General features: G+C 38.9%; 1 protein-coding gene across 6 annotated transcripts in view; it reads left to right on the forward strand.

The window, feature by feature from the left end:
- The first annotated feature begins 821 nt into the window (after positions 1-821).
- Positions 822-12069, forward strand: part of LOC129765281 (DE-cadherin) — a 35460-nt gene continuing 24212 nt past the window's right edge. For 2 of the 6 annotated variants that reach the window (XM_055765426.1, XM_055765429.1), the window contains exon 1: positions 822-1322. The gene's annotated coding sequence lies outside the window, so the exon portion shown is untranslated. Of the gene's footprint in view, positions 1323-11245; positions 11579-12069 lie in introns of those variants that run through there. The other 4 variants (XM_055765424.1, XM_055765427.1, XM_055765425.1 and 1 more) reach the window with 3 other exon arrangements.

Here is a 12069-nt window from a genome sequence, read left to right on the forward strand (position 1 = left end):
CAGAAAGGTTGACATTATTAAGTTCGTTTTTTAGTGGGCTCAATTTTATAGGGGGAACAAAATAGCTATAAAAAGGTTCAAAATAATGCAATTTACCAAATTAAAACAAATTCAGAACAGAATTTTGAAGAATAATTCTGCACGTTTTCTTACCTTCATGAATAATTTTGTGTACGATAAAAAAAAACCTAAAGGCTGATTTAGACGATGCCAGTCAGCGCTCTAGTTGAAGTATCCAGTGAACAGAGAACAGACACTCTGTTCAAGTTATTTGTACCAGTATCGAACAAGTAATTGGCCTCTAACTTGAACAGAGTGTCTGTTCTCTATTCACTGGATACTTCAACTAGAGCGCTGACTGGCATCGTCTAAATCAGCCTTAATACACCTGCAGTAAGTGTCGAATATTTTGATCTGCACCACCTTTCAATGTATCACTTGGTCACACATCAAGGCGAAGTATATCCTAAGGTGAGGCCGTTTCATCTCTAAGTTGGTTAGGGGAGCGGTATATGTAAACAGTACTGAAGAATGCAGAAGGGACATTATTTGCTTGAAGCGTGAAAGAGACAGACTGATCACGAGCGAGATTTTTCACAAGCGTAGTGTGTTTTGTTCACAAACAAAACAGTAGACTTCCAAGATGGCTGAAGAGTGGTTTTAGCAAGTTGGCCCACCTTAAAATACACTTCTAAGCGCCTTGGTCACACATCTCTCTCCGAGAACTCACTGCTTTCAAAGGTAAATTCGAAAGCGACGCTTCGCTTTTTCTTGTGTTGTTCTCGAGTGAACGGAGTGAGTGGTTGCGTACTCGTTTTTTTTTCATTGTATTCTGAAAAGCCGTTCCCTTTCTGACGAGTACATTGATCGAGCTAGTGTTTTGTGCTTTTATCGAGTGAAAAGTGCCTTAAACCTACGTGAAAGTTGTGCTAACTTTTTATCAAAAGTTCGTTTTGATGAATTTCGATTGTTTTCCTGGGAAATTGGGCCAAATACGTGCAAATTCGTAGAAAACAAGGTGTGGAATTTGTTTTCTTCTACTTGTTGATGTGCTTTTTTATTTCAAAGATCAACGGAGAAGCGCTCGTCGTCAGATCGGCTTTCCCGTATGCCGTGAGAGTGATGTGGTCGTCGTGTCAATTCGCGAGAGTGGAGCTCACCTGAATGGGAGTGTGAGTTCGTGTGAATAAATTTATGAGTTTGAGAGCGGAACAGTGCGTGCAGTGATTCAATAAGAACCAACACAGGTACAAGCAAACGGTGCTTAAGCGACTAAAGGAGAAACGGCGTGTACAGCGCATCGCTTTGGATCTGTTTTATGTGTGAGTATGCGGTTCCCGAGAACTTTAATTTTTCACTACCGCTGGACTATGATTCATTGAGGCACCTCATTGAATAAAACAACTGAACTCTATCTAGTGCTTCTGGAGTTGCAGTATTTGGGCTGTATAATTATTACCTGAATAAAGGTTTATATAGAGGAACTAGCTGACCCGGCAAACGTTGTTCTGCCAAATAAATCATTTCTAGTGAATATTTAGGTGATTAAATAAACAATAGCTAATATATTGTAAGTATGTTTGAATGGTTTTCGTTTTTGATCTATTCGTTGATGAAGATCAAACGAATATGTGGCGATGAGAGCTATGACAACAGAGAAATTGAGCGCATTAGACGATGACCGCCGGCATAAAAAAAGTTTTTTTCAAATTTTGTAGCGAACTAGCTGACCCGGCGAACTTCGTCCCGCCCAAAAATGAATTTTGGATATGAATGAATTCTTCTTTTTTTGGCTTTAAGAAGGTTTAAACTTTTCAGTTCATTCGCCTCTAAGAGAATGAATTCTTTCGAACATTCACGTTTCCTTACTAAACAAACGTTCGCGGGTTTAAACGAACTCTTCATTGATTGCTTTTCTGATAGGCCGTTCACATTTTTTCATATAAATTTTTTGATTGTATTATTTAACTCGACCATCGTTTCTCGATCAATTTCCCTGTTCATTGAATTGAATCCTTTATCAGCGAGTCGAGCCTGGGGACTGACACTATAATAATTTTTTTTTTCAATTAATTTATTTGTAAGGCTCAATTGCATAAGCTTTGCGGAGCCGCTAATTCAAGGTTTGTTTATACAAAGTTTCAACAAATTGCTATGTTTAGTAGGACTAGCTGTCGAGGGTGGGCGACGGTGAGATGAGGGTACAAGACAAACAAACTAATAACGAAAAAGAAAAACACAAACAGCATTACATTTTTATACTAGACCGTTTCACAAACATATAGATCAACTGCATATAGCAGATGTCGCGAGTTCCCAACACGTCTCTACCAGGAACATAGGGTTGTCTTCCTTGGGCCTCAAGGGCATTCAAAAGGTACTCTCTGGCTGCGTAATTATCCGTACATTGCCAAACTGCGTGATCGATGTCATCGTAACCGTTTCCCCACCGACAGACATTGCTTTGAACAAGATTTATTCTGTGGAGATGCACATCTAGTGAGTAGTGGTTGGACATAAGTCTACTCATTACACGAATGAAGTCACGACTTACGTCCAAACCTTTGAACCACGCTCTCGAAGAAACATTTGGAATAATTGAATATAACCACCGCCCAAGACTTCCAGTGTCCCAATCGGTTTGCCAACTCAAGAGAGAACTCTGACGTAGTAATGAGAAAAATTCATCGTATGAAATCTGTCTATCAAACAATTCGTCTTCCTGGGCACCCACCTTTGCGAGAGTGTCCGCTTTCTCATTGCCAGGAATTGAGCAATGAGAGGGGACCCATACAAAGGTTATCTTATAAGATCTTTCGATCAGTGCACTCATCTGCTGCCTCACTTTTATGAGGAAATAAGATGGGTGCCTACTAGTTTTCATCGACTGGAGAGCCTCAAGGGAACTGAAGAAAATGAAGTAATGGTCTGCAGGCTTGTTGGAGATCATCCCCAATGCAAAGGCGATTGCTGCCAGCTCAGCAACATAAACGGAACAAGGTTCCTGCAGTTTGCGGAAGGCGCTCGAATTTTCATTGAAAACACCGAAGCCAGTGGATCCATTGAGGCGAGACCCATCAGTGAAGTATCTTTTCATGCAATTGACTTTTTGGTACTTTCGGTTAAAAATACGGGGAATGAAAGTTGGTCGAAGCTGATCTGAAATCCAAAGTATTGCTTGTTTCATCGACAGATCGTATTCAATTGAGGAACTGCTGATGGTGAAGCGAGCACGGTCTGGAGTAAACGATGGAAGACAAATATCCGACGAAATATAGTGGTAATAAATTCTCATAAACCGAGATTGTATATTTAGATGAAGAATTTTTTCAAAGTTTTCAATCACAAGTGTGTTCGTCACTCCGCATTTCACAAGTATTCTGAGAGAAAGTTCCCAGAATCGGTTCTGTAGAAGAGTTACTCCTGCCAGAACCTCGAGACTCATGTGATGCGTTGAGTGCATACAGCCGAGAGCTATACGCACGTGGAGCCGATCTGGCGTGGAGGTAACATCCATACTTCTCACGCTCAAGATCACGAGTTCAATTCTCACTCCCGACATTCTTCCAAAATGGAAGGTAAAAGTGACGAACCAGCCAGAAGCGTTGAAAGTCACTATAATACAGAAAAAAAAAAAAAAAAGCTATACGCAGACAATGATATTGAATTCGTTCCAATTTTAGAAGGTGACTTTTAGCTGCTGAGAGAAAGCAGAAAGAGCCATACTCCAGAATAGATAGAATAGTTGTTTTATAAAGCGTTATGAGATCTCCCGGATGAGCTCCCCATCACGTGCCGCAAATCGAGCGGAGAAAGATGACCCTCTTTTGACATTTTTGCTTCAAATACGTAATGTGGGTATTCCAAGTGCATTTTGAATCAAACCAGACACCAAGGTACTTGATGGTCAATGATTGGGTAATGCTTCTGCCCAAAAGCTTAAGTTGCAATTGGGCTGGGAACCGCTTTCGAGTAAACACTACCAGTTCTGTTTTCTGCGGCGAGAATTCGATCCCTAAGTTCCATGCCCAAGAAGACAAGTTATCTAGGGAATTTTGCAATGGTCTTTGCAAGTTTTCGGCATAGGGACCTCTGACGGAAACCACACCATCATCAGCAAGTTGTCTTAGCGTGCATTGTTCTGCCAAACAAAGGTCAATTACTTCACATAAAAATTATAAAGAAGGGGCCTGAGACATGAGCCTTGGGGTAGACCCATATAACTATTTCTGGAAGTTGTCAATTGTTCAAGGGTGAAGTTCATTCGCTTTTCTGACAACAAATTGTACAAGAAGTTATTCAAAATTCCAGGAAGTCCACATCTGTCCAGATTGTCTGACAGAATTTCTATGGAAACCGAATCAAAAGCTCCCTTAATATCCAAGAAAACTGAAGCCAGTTGCTCCTTGTGCGCAAAGGCCAGTTGAATATCTGTAGAAAGCAACGCTAGATAATCGTTTGTTCCTTTGCTCTTGCGAAACCCAAATTGTGTACTTGATAGCAAATTATTTGTCTCGATCCATTGATCGAGTCTTCGAAGGATAATTTTTTCCAACAATTTTCTTATGCACGAGAGCATAGCAATCGGACGGTATGAGTTATGGTCAGACGCTTTGCCAGGCTTTTGAATTGCTATTACTTTGACCTGTCTCCATTCGGGTGGCACAATATTGTTTTCTAGTAGGGTATTGAATAAGTCTAGCAAGCGTCTTTTCGCGATATCGGGAAGATTTTTTAGAAGAACGAATTTAATCATATCGCTTCCGGGTGAAGAGTTGTTCGATGAACACTGACACTGTATTATCCGCCGGATTCGCGCCGGTCTCATCGAACCGACCGTGGACTTTTCGTTTGGATTGTATCAGCACTTGACAGTAGCGAAGTTATGAAATTGTTTTTATAAAAGCCCAGTACCGGTCCGCAGGGACCGCCGTGGGCCAGACGGTAAGTTAATTGTCGGTGCTGGAGTTTGGCCGGGGCTCACCGATTCAGTCTGCTAAATGAAGATTTAGGTACATTAAGGTTTTTTGTCGCGGTTTTTTACGAGGTTTTTTTACGCGGATTTTTGAATGAACGTGATTTTTTACGAGGTACGTATCCTCCGCGTTACAAAAACCTGAGTGTATATTCTTGTGTAATTTGTGTAATCAGTATTATAACAAGAAGCATCGCATCATTTTTTATGCAAAGAATTATAATTGTTTTGTCAGTTATTTTTCTTAAATGATTAGTGAATATTTGAAAATCAAGCTCTATTATTTTATGATTTCTTACGCCTAGTTATTAGTCATCGATGAAGAGCCGAACTAGAGATGTCAGCTCCGTTAACAACTCAGCAGACCAAAATAATGCCTTATGTGCGCATGCGAGGGCACTTCTAAGGTTGCCGACAAAATAAAATAGTTTTTTTTTTTTTTTTTTTATAATTCGTTTATTTGTACAGGCTCAGTTACATAGGTTTAAAGAAGCCAAACTCTCAACTATACTTTTACTATTAACATGTTTTCTTAATTCTACGGTTAATGAAATAGGAAACCGATTACTCGCGGTCGACTCGAGTTTAGAAGGGTGACACATTTTCTTTAGGAAAAGGATGGGATGTAAGGAGATTGTAACCATGTTCACACTCACACTCACACTCACTTTCACATTCATACTCACACATCACACTGAATTCTTAAACTATCCTCACATCTAATATGTATTAACAATTTAACTTATTCTAATGTTAGGGAACCGATAGCTCGCGAAGGACGAAAAGGAGGAGAAAATGGGGGGGAAAGGATGTAAGAACAATCACACTCGAAGATCGATATCTTTAAGGAAAACATATATTTGGGACATGTAATCAAGGTCTAACCGAGCCAACACATCTCTCACCGGCACATTGGGCTGCCTTCCTCGAGCCCGAAGGGAGTTTTCTAAATTCGATCTGGCGACAAAATATAGCTCGCACGACCAAACAACGTGTTCGATGTCGTGGTAACCATGGCCACAAACGCAGAGATTGCTGTCGGCAAGCTTGAAACGAAAAAGCAGCGCATCTAAAGAACAGTGATTGGACATGAGTCGGGAGAAGGTCCGAATAAAGTCCCGACTCAAGTCCAGACTTTTGAACCATGGTTTGAGGCTAACCTTAGGGATAATCGAGTGGAACCACCGGCCCAATTCATCTTCGTTCCACTTGCGTTGCCAGTTAGCGATGGTATTTTTACGAACTAAAGAATAAAATTCATTGAAGGCGATTTGACGCTGATAAATATCGCCTTCAATTGCACCTACCTTTGCTAATGAGTCAGCCCTCTCATTACCCGAAATGGAGCAATGTGAACCCAGACAAAGGTAATGACATAACAGCGTCTGGATAAAGCACTCAAAATTTCTCGTATTCTCTCAAGGAAGTACGGCGAGTGCTTTTCCGGCTTTTCCGAACTGAACGGATAGCTTCGACAGAGCTAAGACTATCCGTTACAATGTAATAGTGTTCAACAGGTCGTGAGGCGACGCTGTCCAGCGCCCAGTGTATTGCTGCCAATTCAGCAATATATACTGAGCAAGGATACTGAAGACTGTGTGAGGTGCTAAAAAATACGTTGAACACTCCAAATCCTATGGACTTATTCATAGAGGACCCATCAGTAAAGTACATATTATCACAATTGACACGCCCATACTTTGCTTTGAAGATCGTAGGAGCGATCCTCGATCGAAGAAAATCTGGAATTTCATGGATTTTCTCCTTCATGAACAGATCAAAATGTACAGAGGAATTGATGTAGTCAGAAAAACAAACACGGTTGGGAATATACGAAGAAGGATCAACCTGCATGGTGATGAATTCATGATATGAGCTCATGAATCCAGAATGGAAATTTAGCTCGATAAGCTGCTCAAAATTTCCGATCACCAATGGGTTCATAACCTTACACCGGATGAGGAACCGAAGAGATAATAAATTGAAGCGATATTTTAGTGGGAGTAGGCCTGCCAAAACCTCGAGACTCATGGTATGCGTTGAGGGCATACATCCCAACGCAATACGGAGACAAAGATACTGAATTCGCTCGAGTTTAATGAGGTGTGTTTTGGCAGTTGATTGAAAACAGAAACTGCCATACTCCATCACTGAGAGAATAGTTGTTCAAAATAAAATAGTGTTTGTGATGAAGTTGGCAGATTTCTCGCGCATTAGTGTTCGGAAAAATAGGTATAAAATATGTTTCCTGTTATGTCCAGTCTTACATAAACTGAATCGCACCCCTATTTTCTAAACTTTGATAATAATAGTAACGCAAACGACGCCTTTGTAAGAAACCTGTCGAACTGAATTTTTTTTTTTTTTTATGTGGAGCCGATCTGGCGTAGTGGTAACATCCATGCCTCTCACGCTAAAGGTCACTAGTTCAATTCTCACTCCCGACATTCTTCCAAAAATGGAAGTAAAAAGTGACGAACCAGCCAAAGGAGTTGAAAGTCACTATAATACAGATAAAAAAAAAAAAATTATTTTTAAAATTAAATTAAACTTAACATTTGCGATGGCGTCGAAGACTGAACACAGAAGAATAAATAAAACCAAATGGAAAACTAGAGAGCGTTGAAACTTTAAATACTCTCAAATGAAAAAGAATCGTTTCTTTTTGTATCCGTTACACGGGACTATTCTATTGATATTTAATCCAATCGTTCATGAATAATTTTAAGCGGGACGAATAGGCATCTGATGTCTACCCTGAAACATTAAAACTAAGACATAACAGGGAATTCAAGCAATGACAGGGAATATCAGGGAATTTCGCCTTCAATCAGGGAGAAAATGCAATTCCGCCGATTAAAATTTTGATTACTGCAGTACACCCAGGTTTTTACGCGGGGGATACGTACCTCGTGAAACCGTGAAATTGGAAAATCCGCGTAAAAAACAGTATCAAAATCCTGTGTGTAATTAGAAAGTCAATGATACCAAAAATGTATTTGACTAGTTTGACTGTCGGTAAGTATTTAGTACGGGCAATCCTGTTTTTGTGTGAGGGATAGGGACAGCACAAAAAATTCTACGACACTTCACTAGTAGCTTTAAAAAATAGTGTTGTGTGTACACAAATTGAAGAAAAAACTTTTTCTTTGCGGTGGATAGGAACCGCATAAAAAAGTTCACTTTACACGTTCGACGCCCAACGCGACGTTTTTGAGTTTCTTGCAGAGCCCAACATGCGATTAAATTATTAAATGAAGATCAAACTTAGTTTATAGATAACTTTTACATGATCTAGCAATGTTTGTTTTCAATTGAAGACGAATTGATGACAATAACACATGTCAAAGTCATAGTATAGGGGCTTTGCAGAAAAACTGCAGTACAAACCATCCATACTATAAATTAATAAAAAGTATAGTATAAGCAGTATAATATTATGGTTATGATTTAATTATTTTTCTTCATATCATATAGTTACATTTAGGTGCCTATTCTATCAAATACCTTCTAAAAATCCTATTCAATTCGAGCGAGGAAAGTGTCACCCATATCTGGGTGACGGGGCGTCGAAAGTGTTAAGAAAACAACTCAAATCCTAATTTTTTCGTTCGTGAGCACCGTTCGATTTCTTTTTGTTTGCCTGCTGTACGTTGTGACATGCTGCGTTTTCGATGTTCTTTTAGCTGCTTGACTTTTTGCTATTTGTAATCTTATGTTATGGTTAACATATTGCATTTAATGGAAGGATGGGAATGAGTATGGGAGTGGAAAATTATTGAGGCAAACTTGTTGTTTTTGCATTGTCAGTTGTGAACAAACTATAATTTATGCTTTGAAATAAACCTTATCGTAATGGTCCAGGATAGTGAAAGAGTGGAACGAAGACATCAATTGTTATGGAATTTAAAAATTGAAACATACGTTATGTTCTTTAATTTTTATAACCGGCCTGTTCACTTGTTCATTTTTCTTTTTTTTACATTTCAAATACGACTTATTTCAAGGAAATGTCAACGTTAAGGTGAAATTTAAGTGGCTATTGGATGTACAGTGGGGTAAAAATCGTGATTTTTGAAGATTTTGCTTGGATATTAACCAGTAATTGTTTATTTCGATATTGCAGCGAAATTAGGATAGATAGAAGATGGGTGCCAAAGAACAAATTGTAAAGCGGTTAGAGAAATTTAATTTAATCTATAGAAGCAATTATGTTTAATATAAATTTTCAGGAGAAAATTAGTAATAACAAATTAAAAATTACTAACTGAAGGATTTCACTTCCAAAATGCTATTTAAATAAACAAATATAGATGTTTCACGACTATATCCTGTACTAAATGTTCTCATCTTTCTAATGGAAGCAACGTCTTCTGTAGCATACTTTTCAATCTAGCGCCAGTTTGAGGCAACAGAGCAAACAAACATACAAAAAATTCTGTAACTCATTGTCATTGTTAAATAGAACATATGCGTAGGAGGATTTTTTTCATCAAATATGATCCTCTATAACCTTCCGAATGAATTCGGTTTTTTTTTAATATGAGAAAGGTATGTCATGACTTTAGGGGGATGTATCAAAAATTAAATTCATCTTTTATTTTCAAAAAACGAAAAAATTGTAAGGGGTTGTATCTAGGACACGACCGCATATTTTCGACGTAGAACTACGAGATTATATTATGGAATCCACTTGTTTACCACTTCCAATATTATTTTAGATTTTTTGTAATAGATTATGTTCTTCGTTACAAATAAATTTGATGTACGTCCTTTCACGTTTGATATGATGCCTAGGACTACCAAAATATTTGAACGGAAAAATCATCAAACGATCATTGTATTTTACATTTCCCTCTGACATTTTTGCACATCTCCTCGAACCGCGAAAGTTCATTCACCTATAGTATCTGAAATGACGATTTTCTCAGGCTTCTCAGTACAAAGCGAGTACAAAAGTACTCAACACCAAAAATTACCCCCGACTTGCATGTATTTGCAAAGCGGATTCCCCTAGGCACATTTACCCTTTCACGTACAACATCGAGTCTCACTCGCTGTGAAATGATTGTGCCAAAGTTCCAACATCGAGTCTCTCGCTAGTGGTGCGTTTGCATAACACACGGCGCTAAGACGCTCACCAAGGTAGTGAAATTACTCGATGCGTGACCCATCGATGACCCCCGTCTTGCATGTATATTTGCAAAGCGGATTTCCACAGGAAACTCGATTTCGAAGTGTGTGTTGGGGAAACCGTAAATCGAGCGTGTTAGTGTTAGTGTTAGGGCGTTTAGATAACGCTTGACATTTTACAGTTATAAAATTGTTCATCTTATGAAAAATAACATTTCGTTAATGTGATAGACGTGCAGAAATATTTCCAATCACTCGATGCAAACATCTTTCCGATCTGTTAAGAAATGTTGGAGTTATAAGCATTCGAAATACAGGTAGGGTTAGCACACAAATCGGCAGAACAGATGTACGGGGAACAAGGAAGTTCTTCCAGTTTTCATGAATTTAAACCGTTTTGAGATTAGCGAATTGTAATATAGCATATCAAACAAATCTTAGAGAATTTCCGATTCGATTGGTATGCAAATCATGAGAATTCGTTGAAAATAGTTATTAACGTTAACATTATTTCATAAAACGTGAAATGTCTTCTGATTTGGCACCCTTCCTGAAAGACGTAGTTCTACGTCAAAAATATATGCATAAAAAACGAAAAAAAGAAAAAAGGTTTTTTTGACTTGATTTTATACAGGATTCGATTATATACGATGAAAATAAATCCGAGACTGCAGGAGGGATCCGCGAACCGCGTTTATATGTGTTTTGAACAAAAACTGCATAAAATATGTCTAGACCATTTCAATGGAAAAGTCAATGTTGAGAATCGAGCAAATCTGATGGGTTCTAGTTCATCGGTTTCCCATCCTATTTACCTTAGAATAAGTAAAAATGTAAATGTAACTATAGAATTGAAAATAGATTTAGAATTTGGCTCAAAAAAAGGTACGCGATAAATGATGGAATGGTTTTTACTTTTACTAAATTTACTAAAAAATGTATAAATCAAATGTTTTTGAAGAACACTCTGTTCCATCGAATTGAATACCTATGAGGACAACATGAGAAATTCTGAAAAAAAATATCATTGTTTCATTTTGTTTTGTTCAGTATCTCGTAACACTGGCATCACTTGTCTGTCAGCGATACACCACTGTGTAGGTGTGAGTGTTATGACGAGAACGCGGCGTCGTCGGCGGTTCTCGCAATTGGGAGAGTCCAGTCAGACTTCAGTTGAGTCGGGATCGCGTGAGTGAATGGTTGCGTAAAAATTTGCCGGATATATTCGTTGAAACAGTGAAAGAAGATTGGCGAAGGTGCGTACGCGTGAAAGGATGCAAATGTAGAAGTGAAAATAGTGAATGGTGACGATGAATGGATAAACGAGAGCGACGATTTGTTTGGTTCAATGAATAGATTCCGTTAATCGTTGTGATACAGCGGGATTCTTGGTGAATTGTAAGGGAATAGAAATCAGTGTGATTATTGGTGAATACGCTTCTGAGAGGTCGTCCAGCGGATGGAAACATGGTAGGTGTAAAGGGGAAAATGATTAATGGAAGTTCATTGTGTGAAGAGCAGCGGAATGAGCGAATGCATAAGAATTTCCAGCCGTGAAATTCTCTTTGTATGATTTGATCACTGATGAGGTTGAGTCAGAGCCTTCAGAGGTTCTTCATCGTGCAGTTCGAGTTCTATCCGCTGTATTGGTATTGAAGAGCTGGATTTCAAGTTTCGTATGTATTGGAGACGGTGATTCGTTCGTTCATAGACGGCTTCGGCCTCTGCACGATTTTGTTATGGAAGTTGTGGAATCGTTTGTGGAGGAGGGCGGTATGCGCGGTGAATAACGCCAACTTTTGCGTTTCTTCGCGGTGACTCACGCGAGGGTTTCTGTTTGGCGTACGGAGTGCACCACGTTTAATAAACCAGGTGCGCACAAGCAAACCCAAAATTACCCGATTTTAATACGTAGTAGCCAAGCCATGAATGTCTACACCACGTTTGAATCGTGACAAAGT

This window comes from Toxorhynchites rutilus, chromosome 2 (genome assembly GCF_029784135.1).
Source record: "Toxorhynchites rutilus septentrionalis strain SRP chromosome 2, ASM2978413v1, whole genome shotgun sequence".
Taxonomy (NCBI): Eukaryota; Metazoa; Arthropoda; class Insecta; order Diptera; family Culicidae; genus Toxorhynchites; species Toxorhynchites rutilus.